Source organism: Misgurnus anguillicaudatus, chromosome 11 (assembly GCF_027580225.2).
Source record: "Misgurnus anguillicaudatus chromosome 11, ASM2758022v2, whole genome shotgun sequence".
In the NCBI taxonomy this organism is placed as follows: Eukaryota; Metazoa; Chordata; class Actinopteri; order Cypriniformes; family Cobitidae; genus Misgurnus; species Misgurnus anguillicaudatus.
In genome coordinates, this window is record NC_073347.2 from 7,321,950 (window position 1) to 7,346,569 (window position 24,620).

Sequence of the window (24,620 nt, forward strand, 5' to 3'; positions counted from 1 at the left end):
TTGTTGTTATACTTAATTAGATTTTTTAATACCTTAAACATAACCCTCAAAATTATGTTTGTAGTTTTAGATTTTACAACATTATTTAGTGTTTATTAAGAATGTAGATTATTTCAGCTTGTACATTTCCTTTATCTGCAGTCAATGCAACCTTGCTTATAGCTTATTATAAATTCAAAAAGAAAGGTAAAAAATAATTATTTCAATTATTTGTCCAAATAAGGATGCCATTGAATGTCCCCAAAGGGCAACTATATAGCTTCTGGGACCATACTTGTCCTCACTCTTACAAAAACAGGCGTGCTTATTGTATTGTATTGTAATTTTATTTTTATAGCACTATAAAACAATGGCTGTCTACCATAATAATGTACATATAAATACATATAAAAGACATTGAAAAAATATAAAAAAGAGAAGACAGAAAGCAGCAAGTGACAAACTCATATGAGCCTTTTCTAATAAGTGTTGTTGTCATATGCAATGCCATAGAAGAACCATTTCAGTCAAAGGTTATTAAAAGAACCATTTATTACCTTTATTTAATCTAAAGAACCTTTTCACCACATAAAAATACAGAAAGGTTCTTCATGGAGGCATTCAGCCAAAAATGTTTCTGACATCAAGAAGCACCTCCTATTTTTAAGAGTGAACTGTAAAAAATATGTAGCATTTTTATCAAATCAAAATATATTTTTATGTTACTATAACTTAACAAATTAAGTTAAACAACTTAAATGTCAATTTAAATAGTACAGTAGGTTGAATTGACTTGAATTGACAAACCAAGCTGTTTTTACATCATGCTGCATGTTTTTAGTATAGTTATGTAACTAGTTTAGTACCGCACAAACACAAAACATTCACTCCAAACCATTCAGATGTAAAGCCACTACGCACCAGCACAATTGGCAGGGGGGTCAAAAAAAATCTTGCATTGTCTCTTGATTAAAAAAACCCCTCTCAGCCATATTCATGTTTGCTCCACCCCTGACATGCGCCATTTGCTCACATGGAAATGGCCCTGGTGTTGATTCACTCACCAGTCGAGCCGGCCTGGGGGCTTGATAAATAAACATGCATCTGTTGTGTTATTTAATGCTCCGTCTTTAACTGTTGGGTCAGAGCGTGCAGGCTTGGCGAGATACAGCTCGAGCTGAATAAACTCAGCCTGTCTGTCTGCCCTCAGCACGACAGCAAATGCTGTTAGCATAGAGGCAATCCATCACTCGCTGTATGTGCGCCTTGGAGAAATGGCATAAGAGAAATAGAGATGTGAGCTGAATCTCTCTGTGAGAGTTTGTGTGCATTAGGGGATTACGGAGACTGCGTGTCAGGGAAGACTATATCCTGCTTCATTGTCAGTGGCCACCATTGCTGCTCAGGGTATTGCATTGAATTTACTGCCGAACACTTTGGGTTTTAGCTGTTTGTTACAAATTGTTACAAATTGCATGGCTGTACTTTGTTTACAATCAATCATTTATTATAGATCGTGAGCTACGCTTTCAATATCTGAAAAAGCATCTGTGTTTTTTGCTTGTACTTGGTACTTTAGGTTTTATTGTTTTTGTTATTATTATTTATGTGATTAATTCAGACTTTGTTCAAACATTGTTATTAAACTTAGCTCTCTGTTTTATTTAACATGTATACACTTTTAAATTTGAGAAGTTTGTTTGAACATTTCCCATTAAACTTAATTATACTTTTGCTATTTCATTTTGATCTATGTACATAAAATGCAACTTATATTAATGTGTATAATCCACAATGCTTCTATAAAATGCTACATTTACTTGTAATTCTGCAATACCTACACAGTAAAAAAATATGCATTTTTGTCAAATCAACATATATTTTTATGTTACTTTAACTTAAAAATTAAGTTAAACAATTTTCAACAAGTAATGTCAACTTTTCACAAGGTAAAACTTAAAAAAGTAGGTTGAATTGACTTGCAAAACCAAGGTGCATATTTTACAGTGTATATACGCTAGTGATATTGCTTAATATGACTGGGACCTTTCTAACCATTACACAAAATACTTTGAAAATGTAATGTGTATTTATACGACTTGTTTATATGAACGCCATCTGTCGACAAATAAGGTTTATTCTTTCGTTTCAGTGTGTTTGTGTATATGAAGGGCTTGAACCTTGTTCTTGAACTGTGAATCTGCACAGGTCGTGAGACTGTAAATATACAGGCAAAGACCAGAACCCATAAATCTCCTGTGCAGAACCAGCCGTCACCTACACAGCCATTACAACACACACACAATCTTTATAATCTAACACAAGTTGCCCCGAACCCACAAACATACACCAATGAACTTCTTATTCTAATTTTTTAGTAAATTAATTTCATAATGTTTAAACTGCATGATGTACAAAGCCAGTGTGGCTCTTTTAATGGGCTAATGATATAAAATAATATTTTGGAAAGCACATTCAGACTTTCTCCGAATAATTTATTTAACCAAAATGCATGTGGTACCAATTTATTAAAGAGTTTTTTGGCCAAGTGCTTTTAAAACATATTTATTCATCATATAAACACCCCGAAGACTTCTTGCGTATCTACAATGTGTGTATAAAACATGTATACAAGAAAAAGCATATTTTTTTACAATACAATGAGTTTGGCATTCTCATTCAACACGTAAGACAGCTTTAGTTTGATTGTAGGCCAGTTTTTACTTCTTATTTTTTTCATAAGTTGTGATTTTCCTGCAAACGTTGTTTGTTTTTTGAAATCTGTGTTTTTGTTCTGTTGCTGTTATTTTTTGTTTTGTAGTTGTGAACAGACACGTTGGACAACGTTTCATGTTTATTTTGTGTCTTTTGTTTTCCTCAATTTCATTTGTTTGGCTTCACTGCATGAATAAACATCACCTGGTGCTTTCTTTGTCTCTTTGCACAATACACAAAATCTCAAGGTAGTATAACGTCATACAAAAAATTTGAGAGTATTAAAGCATTAAATAAATCATTTACAAAAACGATAAACAAAATGCAAAATATCTTAATTAGGTATATCAATCATTTTTAATAGCTAATTCATTTGCATACATTCACAGATTGTTTATTAAATACAGTTTCTGTCTCTTTTGGTTCCATCATTTCAGCATCACAGGGATTCCCAGCCCCACCGCTGCATTATCTCACTCACTTCTGTGGCGTATCTGTGATATCTCAGAGGCTCAGCATCACACTGTGTGTTGACCTGAAGTAAAAGACTCTTGAAGAGCTGCTGTTGTGTACGAGACAAAGCCCTGCTGCCCCCTACAGCCCCTCCATTATGACATCACCGTCTTAATGTTTTCACACAATGCACGGTATGAGATCAAAAAACAGATGCCCAAACCAATGCCAGAAATGGCAGGGGAAAGTAATTACAGCGCATCAAAAAAACACGCGCTTAAGTAAATATTGACTCTGCAGCATATAGTTGAATACAGCAGTCATTTATAGATTAAGAGGTGGATCTTTAAACACACATATTTTTAAAGGCTGAGATGTCTTTAATGTGCTCATTAGAATTCATTGTATTCACACAGTTAGCAAGGTCGCCACTTTGTATTGAGTGATGAGTGCTGGGAGAATGAAACAGAAGAGAGAGAGAGAGAGAGAGAGAGAGAGAGAGAGAGAAAGAGAGAGAGAGAGAGAGAGAGAGAGAGACCAAAAGTCCAAAAGTAATTGCTGTGACAATAAAAGACCTTGAATCGGTACACCTTTTAGAGACTACTGATGTCCTATTCAAGAGAACATCATAACCTGCTTAAATAATATTTTTATATTTTTATACATTTAATATTTTTATATAGTTTTATCATCTACATTGATTGTTTTATGATTTTTTTTACATTTTCTGAAGTTGTGCGCCTTTGTTGCTATGCAGTTACTCAAGACAAAGGAAATCACCATCTATCATCTCTATTATTTTACAGAGAGATCACCACCAAGATATATGAAGAGTTTGGTTCCAAAATACGATAAATGGCATTTAAAAAAAAATTGTTACCACCGAAATCAATAATTTATCAGGTCAGTATTAAAAAGTAAATTCTTAATTTTAAGCAAAATCTGATATCCAGCGTGTTATTTGTCATCTGTTCTCCCTTTTTTCCCAAAACGTGATAAACTCCTCCTTCTCTGCAGAATGCAATAAAGCTGCTCAACAAATCACAGCGCACCATTCCACGCATTGTAAACAAACAATGGCGGTGCGTTAAATACATACGAAATTCTAGTTTTCTTCATCTACTTTGTCCTTTGTGATCAACAAACAAACAAAAACAAAATAACACTTTTTTGAAGTGAAAAAATGTTGGCTGTTACTTGTTCTCTCGACAGCATCAAGCTTCTTTCATGCTAACACATCGACCTCTGAGGATCTTACGAAAAACTTTCCATTATTTTACTCGAAGTCAACGAAAATCGAGCAGAACCAAAAGCTGATCGCTGTCAAAAAAGTTTAGCGACAACCAAGGATGACAGCAGCAATGACAGTGTTATTACAGTATGATAAAGTAAGTGTTTTGATTAATGCCATTAATGTTTATTTTATCAGTGTATACCACTAGTCAACTAAATGAATAAAAAATGAATATAACATGACAAAAATGAATGCACATTTATATATTGATTCAATAGCATTTTGAAAAAAAAAACATGGATTTATTGCATTTTGTGGAAAAAATAATCAGTTTTTGTAATAAATGTTTGAAGATCAAATTTTGGATTTGAATTTTTAATGTTATTATAATCTAAAGATGCTATGTGAAAGTTTGTAACAGTTTGTAACAGTTTTTTTTAATCTTGTGACTGTTTGGTATAGAAAACACGTTTTTACCGAAATTGGTCAAAATGGATTTATTGCGTTTTGGAACCAAACTCTTAATATTATCTCTATACTATTATATTTGGCATATATTACGAAATCACCACTTTTGTACTAAGAAATCCAAATTATTTCCAGCTTGATCTCACAGGAATGTTTACGTATTTTACGAGTTGACTAATTTGTATGAATTTGTACGAAGTGAATCATACAAAAAATGTACGATTAGGCTATCATAAAAAATAATGAAACCCTAGCCCTAACCCCGCCCTTTACCCAACATCACAGGGAAGAAAGCAAATCGTACAAAAATGTAAAATAAAAAGTGTAGTTGTATAAATTAATATGAATTAGCCACCTTGTGAAATACGTACAAATTGCCATGAGATTGCGTTGTCATTTCTATCTTGGTTTGGTTCCAAGTCTAGGATTGATCCCCCTTGATAACATATCACAAACAGCACAGGACGAGTTAAAGAAAAACACCACAGTTTTCCAACATCTGACTATGTTCTTACCCCAACTTAGATGAATTAACACATACCTATCTTCTTTCAATGTGTGCACCCAATCCTTGTACATTGCTCTGTGAATGTGTTAGCATCCAGCCCAGCCCCAATCATTCAGGATCCAAACAGAGATGAATTTAGAAGCCACCGAACACTTCCATGTTTTCCCTATTTAAAGTCTGTTACATGAGTAGTTACACCAGTAAGTATGGTGGCATAAAATAAAACGTGGCGCAATAATATTGATGGAAGTTTGCGCGAGAGGGGGAGTAGTCAGGAGTGATGATGTTACTGCGCGCCGAGGTCGAAGTGCTAAGTGCTCTTCCGTCATACAATATAGTTCTCATTTTTATCCACTTAAAAAATCGTCACGTTTTTTATTGTGCCACCATACTTACTTGTGTAACTACTCATGTAACAGTCTTTAAACAGGGAAAACATGGAAGTGTTTGGTGGCTTCTAAATTCATCCCTGTTTGGATCCTAAAGATGGGACTAAGCTAAATGCTAACACATTCACAACACGCTGTACAAAGATTAAGTGCACACATTGAAAAAAGACAGGTATGTATTCATTCGTCTAAGTTGAGGTAAAAACATAGTAAAATATGAAAAAATGGTGGTGTGTTCCTTGAAGTGGTTTGAGTTTAGCACTTCAATTTTAAAAGAAGTTCATACTAGGGCTGTCAAAAAATGTATCGCGATTAATCTTATACAAAATAAAAGTTTGTGTTTGCATAATATATTTTTGTGTTTATTGTGTGTAATTATTATGTATATATAAATACACACATTAATGTATAAATTTAAGAAAAATGTTGTTTATGTGTCATTTTTTAAATGTATATATAATATATATATATATATATATATATATATATATATATATATATATATATATATAAATACAAACACATGCATGTATGTACTTAAGAAACATTTACATATGTATATATGAAGAGTTTCGTTGCAAAACTAGATAAATCCATTTTTTTACATTTTTGTCAAAACATGTTTATTATCATGTTATCATGATATTATTTTGTTTTATGGTGCTACTTAGCTGTATTTTTTAAGTTATGAAGGTTTAAATCAAAACAAACCAACTGCAGTTGAATTGATATTAATTGGAATGCACAACCAAAAAAACGAGATTTCTGAACAATTAAAAAAACTTATTTATCTTGTTTTGCAACGAAACTCTTCATATATACATGTAAATGTTTCTTAAGTACATACATGCATGTGTTTGTATTTATATATCCAAAATAATTACACACAGTGCAGACACATACAGTATATTAAGCAAAAACAAACTTTTATTTTGTATGCGATTAATCACGATCAATCTTTTGACAGCCCCAGTTCATACATATTTAGGTTAATTGCTAACCCTAAGAATGAGCAATGTAGTTTAAGTAAGGCTTGCTTTAGAAATAACAAATAATTTTATAAATGTTTAGTTGTAACACATTTTTAAGGAATAATAAACATGCATGACTGATTAATAACAGACAGTTTGCTGACTTGATCGGTCACGTACTGAGCTTCGGATAATATGACTCATCTTCCATCATCAGATGTTTTGGTTCTCTTTTACTCACAACATAATTTCATTGTATTTAGGCGTAATTGCAGATTTAAATTTCCATTCTCCAGCAGGCTCTGGTGTCACATTCAGAGGTCATGTCTGTTCCCGTCAACGAGACAGCAGGTATGCGCATCCCTGGCCCCTCAGCCATTGTCTGCACATGAAAATAAAACAACATCACGCGGATCATCTTTCTCACCAGCACACCTCCTGCACCAGCGCTGAACTCAATGCCACTTCCCCAAACACACACAGACTCCACACCCTTAACATACTGGCAAGAGTGAGCTATACTCTGCTTAAATGGCCTAATGCATACATGTTATTATAAAATGGACCATGGTAATATCACAAAGCATCTTTTGTGTGTAACGTAAATGGTACCACCACAGTGGTAACGCATTTTCCTTTCCTAGTTTAATGAGTCAATGTGTCTGTTTTCCTCTGTGAAGAGGAGGTGAACACATTTCTCACGGCTGGCACTTTAGTCATTCTCTCCTTAGGCTTGCGATGTGGAGCTGCTTCCTGACACAGAGCCGCAGAGGAAAGACACAGCAACGGTCACAACTCACCACAGCTCTGCACCACGGCAAGCCACACATCCGCACACTGCAACCAACACACACAGCACACAGGACTGCACCGCTGCTGAGCCGCATGAAGCCATGATGGATGTCATGATGAAAACTGAGCAGGAGTGCATACTGTACGCTTACAGACCTCAAACTGAGAATACAAAACATACCGATGTAAGTTTATACTGTATGTGTGTTCTGCAGTACTAAATGGATGTGCAGTGTGTTTAACGACACTTGAAAGAGTTATTGCTTAGGGGGCTAAAACTGTACTTATTTGGGTTAGGGTTAGGTTAGGTTAGGGTTAGGTAACTAAGAGCAAAACACCTACCAATCTGATACTGGTCAAGCCAACATTCTATGCATTTGTACGCTTTTGTACCCGAGTGATGTTGAGGTTAGGGGTTGGATATCATTTTTTTTAATCATACGCTTTTTTACGATTCACTTCGTTGGTCATTGATAAGACCTTATAATTCACATTCAGATGTTCACGGCAGGAAACAAGCAAAAAGCTTTGATCATCAACTGAAATATCTGTGCTTCCTATATTTCACTTAGAAACATGGACACACTCCATTAGCGAGTACAGGCCCAGCCCAGGTCATTTGTGTGAGAAGGGCAGTGGGCATGAAGAACAGGGTGTGTAGTGGAGTGGATCGGCACCCGGTGCTCCCTTACCGTTCTGCCATTACAAGCCATTACAAGTGACCTCTGACCTCCATCCACCCTTAGATGAAACAGCAAGTCTGGTCTTGCTTCATTCGTTTAGAAGGCAGATAAAAGGTGGAGCGGTGGATTGGGGGTGAGTAAGTGATCCATTCTACAGACATGTCCCAAACCTACAAACGCAGAGCTTCGGGGCTCTCCTGTGGCTATGCAGATGCGAAAGAATACAAAAAATGAATTTTAATCACCCCAGAAATCTCCAATTAATGCACAGCTACCCGCCACAAATCTGTCTCCTCGGGACACGTTCCAGAAATGACAGGGGCGCTTCAGCGAGGCATTTTTACGGCACGTGCCCATCCTGACAGCAGACGTACAGTTTCTCCTAATTACTAGAAGTCTTCTCAGTAGCCGCATTTCCTATTTCCTTCCTCAGTGACCTAAAGGATCCAGCAGACACACTGAACCACGATTGGTCGGCCAGCCTGGCTGCAGTCACATGGCACAGGTTCATTGTACTGTCCACAGCAGCAAGACACGTTGGACACGTGGAGTTTGTGTTAATTAACATGGGGTTTGTGTTGCGGGATGAGATGGTTTACTAAGATGAGACTGTTGTCAGATTCATTCAGCCATGTTCACAGCTCCTCTTCCTCTTCTTTAAGTGCCTTTATAAGAACACAAAGAGTGAACACTGGAGTTATCAAACAAAAAGATTATGATCAGTAAGAAAATGTATACATATTTTAATTTAAATGTGATTGTAATGTAATTATTAATATTTTTGTTATAAATACCAAACAGTATGTCACAGATTCTGTCAATAGGTCGTAACTTTTATTATTAAACAATTAATTTATTCAACTGTAATATACTTACATACTTTCTTTCATCCCAGTGTAACATGCAGTACAGTACACTCTGTTTTTAACCTATGGGTGGGTGTAAATAAACCTATGCTGGGTTGTTGTTACCCAACCACGGGTTGAAACAACTCAGCACTTCCTAAAACTCCACTAAAGCCCACTTCCTATGTATTCTTCCTGTGTATATATATCTCAGAATTGTACTCTCCCGCTCTATAGGTGGCACTGAGAGGCTGGTTTCAAACCCGTGGTTTGCCAACCGCAACCAAACACGACAAGAAGAAGATCGCGCTCATGTTTAGCAGAGGCTCTGCATTAACGCTAATAATGTTGTAAATAACGTTAAATTGATTGCGGAAGCCGATCGATTGGCTTTACAGGACGTCAATACGTCACCAGGGGTCATTGGGGATTGCTTTTGTATTGAATGTATCTTTCAAAATGGTGGAAACCGTTAACTTGCATTATTTGAATCACAGAGCACTGGGGTTTCTGCTTAATATCTTCCTTATTGTGGTACTGAAGAAAAAAATGTCACCAATATATTGGATGACCTGAGGGAATTTTCATTTTTGGGTGAACTATCCCATTAACTTCCATGGTAGGATGCATCGTTGGAGAAACTACTTAGCTAGTCACTGTTTCCCGAAAACATACTGTAGTAACTTTGTTGTACAGCCATGGTTTGATCAACGCTGTTCAACAACATTAATGACGTTCAGAAGTCAAAAAACTTTCCGAAACTTGTAGGAAAGAGGAGGAGTGTGTTTGGCTCAAAAATACTCACAATGTCACACGTCCAATTGCTTGTATAAACCTATGCCCATGTTTAGCATGAGGAATCCAACTCTTTAATTGTGATAATAAGTAAGAACGCATGAAATACCGTTAGACCTATCCTTAAAATGTTCTGCATGTTGCTTGCTTTTTTACTCAAAAGTGTGAAATGCATAAGTCTATATATCTGATAAACATAAAGGTATGCTAACTAACCACAGTTGAAGGGCTGTAGTTACAACTATACAAGTTTGCGATGCAGTTTGCCAATGTTCATGGGTGCGATGGTTTCAGGAAACACTCGAATCGTTATACTATGCTGTAACAACGGATCTCGCAACCATAGTTGGCTTACAATGCTTTTGGGAAAAGCATCCCAGGTGTGTTTAAAACCCAGTGGTTGGGTTTGTCCCATTTGAACCCACTATTTTTAAAAGTGTAAGCGATTGGTATTTTCCTCCAAAAATGTGGCCAAATTGGTATAGTTTTGTGTTAGCAGCGCGAAAGTCCTGGGTTGGAATCCACACATATACTGAAATAAACAAAACCTTGAATGCTCTGTAAGTCTAAGAAATGCATAAAATGTATTCAGTGTGTGGATCTACATATGAAGCTGTCAAAACATTGCTGCATTCGAGCCGACAAAGTGACACTGGCTAAACCAATGGCATGAGTTTGAAGTGAGACTGGTTTTCCGCCCGGTGGCAGGCAGGCATGTGTTGAGAAACCTGTCTGGAAAATTTAATTTGGTGATGCTAGTGTCACAGAAAATACATATTTCATCTTTAATGCAGTGGGTTTGCTACATAGGGTACTTAAATAAAGCAATGTATATTGACTTTATGTTTAAAACAACTACTTTCTGCCTTTCTGCCAAACGTGCATTTGGCACTATTGGGAATGCAGGAGTAAACCTCATAACATCTACACAAATCCCATCTCAACATCCTCTCATCAAAAGCAAAAGGCAAAATTCCTTTCTTCACATCAGCTTTGATATCCTTGTGGTGGAGCCAGGCTAATATTCAAATGTAAATATTAAACAAGGCGAAACAGAGATCCACGCAAAGGTCTTTTGTTCGGAAGCACTGGAAAAGCAGTCACCCTGAAACAATGGGTCAAATTAGCATGCAGGAGCCTCGGAGCACAGTGACGAATCCCCCGTCCCTTTGGGGAGGGGTCACCTCTGAAGATTCGCCTCAGCCACTGGCAGTATGTCAGGCCCATTCATTTCTTCCACACCAACAGCATCTACTTGCATGAAAAGATGCTTTCCAAGAAGTAAAGATGTGGGAGGCCAGAAGACAAGATTAATAAAGAAAATACCTGCCATGTGAATGAGGTGGAAGCTTTGCGATGGGACAAATGATGATGGCTGATGATTACCAATGAGCCCTTAAGGGTGAACGACTCAGAACAGCATCAATTTATTTGATTATCTTGAGAAAAACTTTACAAGGAAATCTATTGTTTAGGAATTAAACACTTTAAAATGCTGAGTTATTTTCGACCCAGCTTTGGGTCAAAAACGGACCAATCTAGCTGTTGGGTTTAATTAACCCAAATTTTTTTATATTTGACCCAACAATGGGTTGAAACAACCCAGCATAGGTTAAACTACAGCCCAACGGGATGGGTTTTTCTCTTTTTGTCCCAACGCTGTGTTTGTCTAACTGGAAATTGAAATGATAGGATTTGCCTTTGAAGAATAGTTAGTTCCGACTCAAATGAGCACCATTGGTTGAGCTTTTCAAAATAAATTACATCAACAACATTACATCATTGGAAATACTGAGTGACCTTTAAGACTCAAAAAGACATCTCAAATAAAATATTCAAAATGTTGGTTAAAACAATCCTCATATTGCATTGCAGAATAATTACCATACATGTGATTTGCCATTAAAAACATTTCAAAGCAATTCAGGAAAAATCTCAAGGACACCTGAGGTAATGTCTTGGGTTTCTCAACTATAGCTTGGAGATGGCAGATGCTATTATAAAGACACTCGCATGCACACACACAACCTACAGCCATCATGACAACCTGCATAAACAAAGACGACAACCTGAGATTAATGAAAGGCCGCAATTTAATTGTCAGGCATCAAGATCAAACTGAACTTAACCAGACAATACATGAAAGGTTATCGGGGTTTTAAAAGGTTTCTAATTGGTTATGACTAGTATATAATTGAAAAAAACTGATGTGCAAAAAGGGCATATTGCATGATCCTTGAAAAAAAGTCAAAGGCAACAAAAGCCTAAAATCAAAAGAGACTTATATAAAATAAAAAAGTATCACAATTACACAGTGTGGAAAAAAGCATGAAAGATTGTCATACTGACATACCACAGTGATTGTGTCATACAAATCTAGTCGCTCACCAAAACACTGTCAGGTTCACTCAAGCCCTGTCTATTATGTGAGGCAAACTTTGCTTTTTTACACATCAGTGCTGTCATACCCTCAACACACCACTTCGGTCACCCTGGAAATAAAAATAATCACATTGTATATACATCATATCAGTTGATGTAAAGGACGTTTGTTATTGTAGCAGTCCAGTGGTCCTTTCTGCCACACGCAGCTCAGTTTGATATGCTTAGATATACAACAAGAACACTGCATGGCTCCAACACTGTCAAAATCTCCACTAAATAAATTCAGAAGGGCAAGGAAGGTTAGAGGACTGTACATTTCACACCTGCTTTTTTCTCTTCTCTTAGCCTGAGACAGGAGTGCAGGCTTATTTCGGGCCAGCTCTCCTGAGTTTTAATTGAAGTACAGCCCAAGATAATCTGACAGCACCTTTGCACAGTTGGCTTGAACATGGAGAATTTTTGGCAGATCTGTGGTCCTCCTCACATCAGCTTAATGGGAAAGAATGTGAAAAACCATTAAGAAATGGAATCTGCACACTGCAGGTGTGACCCTCATAACAGCACAGATCTCTACTCGAAAAAAATCTAATGGCAAATTCACTACTACAACTGAGAAAAATATATTCCAATAAAGTGAATTATATTAAAATAGAAAATGTTAAACAACACATAGTTCACTCAAAAGTAAATACTTTTATATCATCATTCAAAAAATTTTTTATTCTTCTTTACTCATTAAGGACAGTCAAAAGTAAAAAGTTCCTGATATGTGACCCTGGACCGCAAAACCAGTCATAACAGCATGACAATATTTGAAGAGTTTGGTTCCAAAACGCGATAAACGCCTAAAAAAAAAGAGTTACCGCCAAAATCAGTATTTTATCACGTCAGTATTAAAAAGTAAATTCTTAATTTTACGCTAAATTCAATATCCGCTGTGTTATTTTGTCATCTTTTCTCCTTTTTTTCCCAAAACGCGATAAACGCTTAAAAAAAGAGTTACCGCCAAAATCAGTATTTTATCACGTCAGTATTAAAAAGTTAATTCTTAATTTTACACTAAATTCAATATCCGCTGTGTTATTTTGTCATCTTTTCTCCTTTTTTCCCAAAACGCGATAAACGCCTTAAAAAAAGAGTTACCGCCAAAATCAGCATTTTATCACGTCAGTATTAAAAAGTAAATTCTTAATTTTACGCTAAATTCAATATCCGCTGTGTTATTTTGTCATCTTTTCTCCTTTTTTTCCCAAAATGCGATAAACGCCTTAAAAAAGAGTTACCGCCAAAATCAGTATTTTATCACGTCAGTATTAAAAAGTAAATTCTTAATTTTACGCTAAATATAATATCCGCTGTGTTATTTTGTCATCTTTTCTCCTTTTTTTCCCAAAACGCGATAAACGCCTTTAAAAAAGAGTTACCGCCAAAATCAGTATTTTATCACGCCAGTATTAAAAAGTTAATTCTTAATTTTACGCTAAATTCAATATCCGCTGTGTTATTTTGTCATCTTTTCTCCTTTTTTTCCCAAAACGCGATAAACGCCTTTAAAAAGAGTTACCGCCAAAATCAGTATTTTATCACGTCAGTATTAAAAAGTTAATTCTTAATTTTACGCTAAATTCAATATCCGCTATGTTATTTTGTCATCTTTTCTCATTTTTTCCCAAAACGCGATAAAAGGCACTCCTCCTTCTCTGCATAATGCAATAAATCCACTCAACAAATCACAGCGCACCATTCCACGCATTGTAAACAGTAATGGCGGCGCGTTGAATACACACAATCTTGGTTTTCCTCATCTAGTTTGTACTTCGTGATCAACAAACAAACAAAAACTAAATAATACTTTGATGGCATTCGTTTTCTGTGACGGGGAAGAAACGTAAGCCATCAAAATCTAATAATTTATGTGAGAGACACTCGGGAAAAGGAAAAATGCCGGCTGTTGCTTGTTCTCACACGACAGCATCAATCTTCTGTCATGCTAACACATTGACCCCAGGGGATCTTATGAAAAACTTTCCATTATTTTACTCAAAGTCAACGAAAATCAAGCAGGACCAAAACATTTTACAGCTGATCGCTGTCCAAAAAAAACAGCGACGACATCCCAAGGGTGACAGCAGCAATGACAGTGTTCTTAATATGATAAAGTAAGTGTTTTGATTAATGCCATTAATGTTTATTTTTTTTAAACAGTGTATACCACTAGTCAACTATAAGGAATAATTATGCACACCCAAGGTGTTACACCGCGGTTATCAGAAACTAATGCATACCCATGGAACATTTCTCAGCCAATAAGAAAACAGCATTCAACAGACACATAGTATAAATAAATATAATGGCAAAGATGAATGCACATTTATATATTGATTAGATTTATAGCATTTTGTGGAAAAAACAGTTTTTATAATAAATCTTTGAAAATCAAATTATGGATTTAAATTTTTTACGTTTTTATAACCTAAAGATGCTATGTGAAAGTTTGTAACAGAAAATAGTGTTTTTCATCTTGTCACTTTTATCTTGTGCAGATTTATTGCGTTTTGGGACCAAACACTTTATTTGTAGCAGTAGCCAACAATACATTGTATGAGATAGAATTATCGATTTTTTTATGCCAAAAATCATTAGGATATTACGATTTTCAGATGTTTCATTAAGATATTTTGTAAATTTCCTACCATAACTATATAAAGCTTTTTTTTTTACATTTTTGTGAGTGGATGCAGTTGCTAAGGAGTAGGACTTCGTTCGGATAACTTTAAAGGCGATTTTCTCAATATTTAGATTTTTTGCACCCTCAGATTTTGAAATAGTTGTATCTCAGCCAAATATTATTCTTTCCCAATAAACCATATCTATAGAAAGCTTATTTATTTAACATTCAGATGATGTATAATAAAATTGGCCTATTTGTGGTCCAAGGTCACATATCTATCATTTAAGTACTTTAATACTGCACTTTCATAAAAAATCTTTATAATTTACTCACCCCTATGTCATACGAGATGTTTATGTCTTTCTTTCTTCAGTCGAGAAGAAATTACATTTTTTGAGAAATACATCCCAGGATTTTTCTCCATATACTGGACTTAAGTTTTAACTGCAATCACGTCATGCGTGATCTTTCGACGTGATTACGTAATATGTAAGGTCATGCTGATTTATTACATGGCTTGTTTTTGGGAGCGAAAATGACGATTGTTTTGCTAGATAAGAAAAAGTCCACTATATGGAGTAAAATTATGTAATGATTTCCTCAAAAAACTTAATTTATTTTTGACTGAACAAAGAAAGACATAAACATCTTGAATGACATAATTATGAGAAATTTTTCCTTTAAATTAATCAAGTAATTTTTTCTTTTACTTCAATACATTCTACAAAATAATAATATACTTTTTTACACCACTACATTTCATTTTAAATGTCATTCAATTCTTATTTACTTAAAAAATCTTACTAAAGTAAAAATTAAAAGTTTTACTTGAGTATTAATAAGAAAGTTCTATGTTTTTAAAGTGTAATATATATGAAAAATAAAAACAAAAAGTACAATATAATGCATCAGTATGAAGCAAAGTATTAAAAAAATCACTTTGATAAAGTACAGAGTAGTAAGTAAAAATACTTTACACACTTTTATCCACAGCAACTTACAAATGAGAGATCATTTAACATGTTGTCAATGAGCTAACAAAGTGCAGTTTTCAAAGCCACATTTACTTTTAATTTCTTCAAATCTATTACATGACTTTGGAGAACTGGGACATGCAGCAGCAGACGTATGGACTATATGTACTTTTTGAAACATAAGAGCTATGATTACAATTTCCACTGAATTAACAGCATTTCAGTCTGAAACAACTCAAGAGTGATAATTTAATGTCAAAATCTTCTTTATTGGCTATTATTTTAACAGGATAGCATTTGCAATAAGCCTGCCGCTCTATAATGCACACCACTTTAAAATGAAGTAGAAAATAAATGACCACACTGTTTATGAGTGAGGAGTTTTAATACCTCATCATTACTCAAAGACTCTCACTCACAAACTTCTCTAAAGTCAACTGCACTACGAAATATAGCACACGATCTGGGCACAGGTAACACTATCTCCACATCAGACACAAACAGCAATGAGTTACGCAGCCCCCTGACCAACGGGCCCTTATTTGGTCATCATCGGAGCCAGGTCCCATACAGAGACTGCCTGTAGGAGCCACTGTAGATGTCTCAGCTTGAGATGGACTGTGTATTTAACACCACACTACTGAATCATACACACGGCTCGAACGAACAACCCGCCGCTCTGTCATTTTCCTTTCGTCGCTCCCGTTTGGCTCATGGCACGGCGCTGCGGGTTTGGCTCGTCGCGAGGAGGTCATGCGAAATCTGCAAGAACATGTGGACGCAGCTTCATTTATTTCACTGCTTACGGGAGGGCAATGAAAACCATCCCGCTCACAAGCTCTGAGCTCATTAAGCTCAACGCGGTTGGGTGGTGGATGCTCATTTGGATGTGATTAATCGGTGTTGGCAATTTGGCACCAGCGCAACCAGACGTCTGCATTCAGACCACGAAGGTGTGGACAGATCTCATCGATAGACTAACGCATGCAACGACACCGTATGCGAAAACGACCCGGCGTTGACTTTGCCGCGCTGCCATCAGCCCCTCCGTATCACCGCAGACGGCACAATTACCCATTCATTTATTCAAGCAGCACAAAGAGCATTTTCACATGCACAGCTAAATCGAATATAAAGTGTCGACGCACTCGCCGTCTTTTGCCGCCGATTACTTTAAAGTGTAGTAGCTAATGATACGTGTGTTTGAGAAAGAAGGTGACGGGTGGAAAGCGTGTGCACATTCCCCTGCTGTGCTGTGAACCTGCTCGCTAAAAACAGGAAGCTGGTGCGTCCTCACTGCTGACACAACACGCCGAAGGCCTGACTGCTGTCAGCGCAGACCCTGCACCCGACCCCATCACCCACGCCCGACCGGTCTGTCCACCCAGACCTCATGCAGGCATGAACCTGCCTTTGTGCAACCAAGGCATTTTTCGAGTCTGGTGTGGAATTTGTTGCTTTTAGTGCACAGGAGGAGTTGAGATTAGAGGTCAAAAGTACTGGTGGTATCATAGCATGAACTTCATTCTGTGTCTGCTCGCTGCATGATTGACAGGCTTATGCTCATATGAGTGCTATGCATAATAACATAAATACTCAAAGCAGGAAGGAAATTGTATACTTGAATAATTCAATGCTATATTCAATGTTAATATTTATATTAATATTCAACTTTTTGCATATTAAGTTTTGTAGTGTGGAATCGTGAAATTTCAAAACATAATTTGTACAACCACATTCGTACATTTTGTATGATTTGCTTTTGCCCTTGTGACGTTGGGGTTATGGGGCTAGGCTAGGGGTGGGGTTTCGTTATAGTTTTGTGATAATCGTACATTTTTGTACGATTCACTCAGACTGATCTCATGGAAAGTTGTGTTACAGTCACGAAATTTTTTCATTTATTCACGTCCATGACATGAAATTCCGCACGAAATTGTGCCTTGAGCATGAATGTTTTTGTTGTGTCACTCACACAAATTTCTATAAAAATTTTTCATGCCCATTGCACGACTTTCTTTTTTGTTGCATTTGATGTATTGTTTCCTCTTAGTTTTTTTTCTTTTTGCTTACCATTGTTGCTTGGGCTTGGGGTTAGAATCACTTTGTTACATTTTTAGACATCCTAACACAAACCCCAACTCTAACCCCAACTCCAGGCGAGAATAGTTTTAAAAGTGGAAGAAAAACATGTAGAAAGCAATACATAAAAGTACATCCGAAACCAAATCTCAAATCTAACCCCAAGCGATAATGATTTAATAATAGAAAAAATAAGAAAACAATACATAAAAGGATACAAAAAGAAAGTCATGCCACGGGCACGAAAAACTATTTATAGAAATTTGTGCGAGTAACACGACAAAGACATTCGTGGTCAAGGCACGAAAAAGCTGAATGGCATGGACACGAATAAATTAATACAAATTTTTGTGACTATAACACGACTTTCCGTGAGATCATGTTGGATTCATTACATTGCTAAAAACATTGTGTTAAAAACAACCCAAAATGGGTGGTCTTTAGCCCAACTACTGGGTAAATATAGGACAGAACAAAACCTGTGCTAACTTGACCCATCAAGTGGGGTTGTTAATTTTAACCTAGCAAATGGGTTGTTTTTAACCCAAAAAGATGGTTTCATTTTTATTTTAACATTGGGTTAATTTTACTTCATAAATGGGTTAATATCATTATTTTTATTTTATCTTAATTTTATTTTGTTACTTGTCAAATACACCACATTAAAAACACATGCCAACATGCCATCTCTTTAATTTTTTTATTACTAACAATAGCCTACATGTGCTGTAATTCACATTACATGTGCACCCCAATCAAACATAGAACGTAATCACAATAAAAATACATTTATAAACATTTATTTTACCAGAAAAAAATTATAACTTTAGTATATCTTCTTGAAAAGTGCTGACTGAAGTCTGTCCTGATGATGGTCAAAAATGCCCACGACAGGAAACTTAACTACAACATGTTTTTTGCTTAGTTTTTTATAGATCCTCATGTAAACCTCACGTAAGCCATATATTTAAGACGGAAATGTTGGATTTTTATTAAATGAGGCATTTTAAACATCCCCCCAAAAAAAGAGTAACCAAAGTGTTTACGATCCTGTGGATGTATCAAACAAGCTAACTGCTAATGAGCATAGCAGTGCATGTAATAATGTTTTACGTCATGTAAACTGGACTGTCATTACACATATATGTTTATTTTCTAGTAAACAGTAATGGTTTTATGGATAAATATATTAATACCAACCTTGTTTATCATATATTAACCCTATGATTGGGTTACACAAAACTACCCCAAAAACTACCCAAGACTGAGCGAATAACCCAATTAAATGACCCAAAGGTCTAAACCCAGCGTTTGGGTAAAAATAACCCTGCATTTTTTAGAGTGTATGTATAAATGAATACAAAGTAGCCAACTCGTAAAATATAACCCTAGTGGAGATAGGTAGTAAAATATGTTTTAAAGTATATCAGCTGTAAGCTCAGATTTTGCTTAAGGTATGCTTTTTCATAAGGTGCAAGGTGGTGTAAATGAATTAGTGGTGTCAGAGTAATTAGGATGTGTGCAGAGATGGAAATCAACTGCAGGCTTCCTCGCTGTTTTGCTGAACGCCTCAGCCTGTCAAATCTGCTTCAATAAGCTTGTGAGACATCTGCAGTTCACACAGAGCTGGCACTGGACTCGAGAGAGACGCACATGCATGTGCACAGAGAATGAACTATGAAGAATAAAGTAACTGAAATCTGTTATAAATTACCAAGAATCAAGAGAGCGGAAATAATATTGATGAATCTGGGCTTAATGTGTCAAACCACGTGCGGGCTTAAATATGAAAACTGATGCACACATTTTCTTATTGCAAATGAACCAAGCAACAATGTATTTATAATCTGCATAGAGAAGGGGTCACTCTCAGAGCCATTTCTTTACAGTAACAATGTAATGATTTACTACTTGATGTCATTAACAGGATACTGAATGTGTCTTTGTTCATGCACTTTCTGTTCAACCCTGTTTAACATGTTGTGATTTGAAAGTTCAAATAGAGGCATAAATATGCCATTATGCATATAATTATATTGACCTTGTCAAAGCCAATAGTTCAACTCTGTTTTGAAACTCTGTTCTTTTTTTTGAACAATATAGCTCTGATTTGCTGTTATGTTTTTAATGGTAAACCCCAAAACATTTTGGATGTAAATGAGTTGATTCAAAACATATTTTGATTGTAAAAATCAGTTCAACTTAAAAAACAAGTCGCAAAAAGTGGTATCGCCCTTCACACGTCTTATTTAAACAAATAAAACTTGTAATGTTAAAGGGACAGTTCACTTTAAAATGAAAATTCTGTCACCATTCACCCATCCCCATGCTGTTCCAAACCCGCACGAATTTATTTTTTTCTGATGAACAGAATATTTTGAGAAATGATGGTAAATATACAGCAGTAAGTGACCATAGACTTCCATAGTAGGAATAAAAAATATGATGGAATTTAATGGTTACCGTCAACTGTGTGCTTACCATCATTTATCAAAATATTTTCTTAGTAATTTATCACAATACTTCCAAAATATTTTTTTCCTACTATGGAAGTCTATAGTCACTTACTGCTGTGTGTTTACCATAATTTCTCAAAATATCTTCTTTTATGTTCATCAGAAAAAATAAATTCATACTCCACTCGCTCACTCTCTCCTGTGTTTGTGCACCTCTCACCCTCAAACACGGTCAGAGCAAGCGTCCTCTTTATAAAGTTTCTGCTAATATGACATTTAACAGCAAAAGAGCGCTCACGCTTCAATATTTGATTGACAAGACAGCTGACTCGGTGGTTGCCTAGCAATATAAAAAGCCGTGTTGCGCCTTGCGTTTTCAAGCGTTTAAAGCGCGTTCGGTGTGATTAGCCCTACAGTCAGACAATCTCTTACCATTCGTAAGTTAGATGAACTTCATCCATGGGCTTCCGAAAAGGAGCTGGCAATGACCGCTAGTTATATCCACGTTGTCGTGCGTGCTGTCCATATCTTCTAGAACTGACTCGATGGCAGAATCTTCACATCTGAATTCTCCAGCAGCAGCCATTTTTGTTGTTAACGGATTTAACACAAGCGCTCTTTGGTGACGTGATTACAGTACTGTTGATCATGTGTCCATCATCGTATAAAGCCCTCCCTGACAATTTGATTTGTTCGACCAGCTTTGGGTCGAGCCTACTGTAGTTGCGCCACAACAGAGCAACGCCAGACCGAACTTCCCGACCTGAAATGTTGTGGGAGGGGCTTAGTTCGGTTGGCACCCAGGCTAGGTTAACAGTGTTGTTGCATAACATTTTTTAGTTAATTCAACTTAAAAAATATTAGCTGACACAACATTTCAAGACAACTTTTGGGAGTTCACTTATATTTTTAAGTTGAATTAACAAAAAAAATTAGGGCAACCAGATAACTTACTTTTTAACCAACAAATTATTTTTACAGTGTACTTTTACATATTTTCATTAACAATGTATGTAAAATGGTTTGTGTTTATGTTTATTATGGTGTAAAGTTGTGATACTCTGAGTATGCAATGAAAATAGCATTTGGTGCTGATGTGGTGTAAAATAAATAAATAAATTAATAAATTCATTAATTCATTAATCATCAATGGGATAATGAAATTAAATATGGTAAAAAAATCAAAAACACAAAGTATTGATTAAGCTATTGCATTGACTGCCATGCATCATAAAGCACTTATTAATGCTTATTGGGGAAATAAATTTACAGAAGAGGTTTGCATAACTACAGCTCTGAGTTCAGTGATATGAGCGCAATATAAATCAATAAATTTTAACCTGCCAAACAGACTGTGGTAGGTAAAGTATAATACCATGACCTTGAGTGTGGTTTTATACCACTCTGATAATGCCTCAACATGGCAGCCTGTTATTTTGGTTGAATAATGTTGATTTATGTTGTATATTGTTTCATGATCCGAAATAAAAATAGTTAATTAGAGATGAATAAAACATGGTGCGACTCAAAGAAGTGCAGGCCAGGGGATCAAGTGCTCGGTTAAAGGATCTTCAGATCAATGCTATTGTAATGCGCTCAGGTTACTGGAACACAACCGGCAGGAAATAATTATCATTAATAAGAAATCCTCTATTTACAGTATCTTTGATACACTGCAGGAAGCATCATAGTGCATTGGGTGATAGAGCTGCTGAAGCATCAGACTGGTGGCCCGTCATCATTTTCAGGATATACAGTATTGGAAAACCAAGAATTGTGGTAGATTAGGCTCTGTAAATACTGAGGATGAGAGAATAAATCTTTTCTTGTACCATGTGACAGACCATGGCAGAATTATAATAAATAAGAAATAAGTGAAGAGTTTGGTTCCAAAACGCAATAAATCCATTTTGACAAATTTTGGTAAAAACGTGTTTTCTATACCAAGAAAGTGACAAGATGAAAACAACTATTTTCTGTTACAAACTTTCACACAGCATCTTTAGGTTATAAAAACATAAAAAATTCAAATCCATAAGTTGATTTTCAAAGATTTATTATAAAAACTGATTATTTTTTCCACAAAATGCAATAAATCCATGACAAATTTTGATTCAAAATGCTATAAATCTAGTGAATCAATAGCCTATATAAATGTGCCTTCATCTTTGCCATGTTATATTCATTTAGTTGACTAGTTGTACACACTAATTAAAAATATAAACATTAATGTTATTAATCAAAACACTTACTTTGTCATATTAAGAACCCTGTCATTGCGGTTACTTGACGTCTTCGCTTAACGTCTTTCACAGCGATCAGCTGTAAAATGTTTTTGGTCCTGCTCGATTTTCGTTGACTTTGAGTAAAATTATGGAAAGTTTTTCATAAGATCCTCTGGGGTCAATGTGTTAGCATGAGAAGCTTGATGCTGTCGGGAGAACAAGCACCCGTCTCCCGAGTGCCTTTCAGGGAAATTATTAGATGTTGATGGCTTACGTTTCTTTTCCATCACAGAAAACCATCACAGGTTTATCAATGCAATTAAAGTATTATTTTGTTTTGTTTGTTGATCACAAAGTACAAAGTAGATGAGGAAAACTAGGACTCCATGTACTCAGCGCGCCGCCATGTTTGTTTACATTGCGTGAATGGTGCGCTGTGGGATTTATTGCGTTCTGTAAAAAAGGGGGAGTGGCGTTTATAGCATTTTGGGAAAAAAGGGAGAAAAGATGACAGAATAACACGGCGGATATTGGATTTTGCGTAAAATTAAGAATTTACTTTTAACTACTGACCTGATATAATGCTGATTTTGGCAGTAACTCATTTTTTTCAAAAATGGCGTTTATTGCGTTTTGGAACCAAACTCTTCAAGTATTTAAAAGGATGCAAAGGTGTGTACAACAAAAGAAACATTTAATACGTTGAAAAGCTCATTTAGTGGAAGAAAAGGAAGAGAATGAATACTTTTATTCCTCACACCTCACTGTGTACAATTGTTTAGTTTTACTTTATGTTTGGCTTCTAGTATTGCATCAAATCAACCCGGCAACCAAATTCTGAGTGACATTACATTTTATATAAAAATGAATAGCATTTATAGCTAGCTTGTACAACCTAATAAAAAAATGAATTAATTAAAACCTTTTTATCAACAACACTTCAAAGCATGGTAAATTTTATTAATATTCTTAAGAAATATGTTGAAACTTTGAATTAGACGGTTGAGTCTTAATTTGGCACGTATGGTCGGGTTGCGATTTTGGCGTTTTCCCATGGTCTTCAGAATAACATGTCATACAGAATCATTTGCAACTGTACGTTAGTACTCTGGCCTTAGTCAAACGAGTTTCTGTTACTGTTTTAAAGATCAGATGGGGGGCCCATACATAGATTCGCCCTGGGCCCGCACATTTGCTAAATCCTCAACTATGGGTAATTTACTTATGCCGCAATAGTTAGCCTGTCTGGAACCGAGCTGACTTAAACCACATTACTGTGTGACACTTGTATTACATGTGAACGGCCCCTACGCTAATAGGATTTTGTTTCTCTCTCCATGTCTCATCCTCGATCCTGAGGACAATGAGACAAACAAACGCAGTTCCAGTAAATGTGAAGGTCAGAAGATCCCTGATTTACTAGCCGTCCTTCAACGTGCCCAGCTGATGCCTGACCAACGACCACCTGTTAATCTCCTTACTCGTTTACATATATACAGTATATATATATATATATATATATATATATATATATATATATATATATATATATCTCCCAAGTGTTTTTTCCTCCTAGGACTTTTTTCTTCTGGCAAAAAAGGCTGTTTGTTTCTCCTAGGGGGTTTTTCAACCAGGGGAGTCAGCCTTCATTGGCTTAACTTAGCACCCTCTTCTATATGTTACATTAGTAATACGCTCACTTATAATGTTGATTCATAGCCGGAGCATATTCTGCTGCTTATGCTATCTTTATTATGGTATGCTATTTGTCAATTTTTCAGTGTTTTTCCCTGCTTCTATTAATGTAAAGCTGCTTTGAAACAATTACCAATTGTGAAAAGCACTGTATAAATAAAATTGAATTGAATTGAATGCTCAGATCAAAACTCTTTCATTTTCAAAGGTCAGATTTATTGACTCTAAAGCAGAAAAAATGCCTTTTAGATGCAACATATATTAAATGGGATTTTCCACCCAGCATACATGGGGTTAAAT

The 24,620-nt window shown here is 35.8% G+C and overlaps 2 long non-coding RNA genes across 2 annotated transcripts; both read left to right on the forward strand.

Moving 5' to 3' along the window:
- The first annotated feature begins 582 nt into the window (after nt 1-582).
- On the forward strand, nt 583-4,181 carry LOC129415572 (uncharacterized). Its single transcript, XR_008634901.2, has 3 exons — nt 583-1,386; nt 3,132-3,341; nt 3,954-4,181. It is a non-coding gene; the product is annotated as an uncharacterized lncRNA (long non-coding RNA).
- Nucleotides 4,182-4,331: 150 nt separating this feature from the next.
- Nucleotides 4,332-8,681, forward strand: LOC129416656 (uncharacterized). Its single transcript, XR_008635479.2, has 3 exons — nt 4,332-4,535; nt 7,014-7,694; nt 8,082-8,681. It is a non-coding gene; the product is annotated as an uncharacterized lncRNA (long non-coding RNA).
- The last annotated feature ends 15,939 nt before the right edge of the window (nt 8,682-24,620 follow it).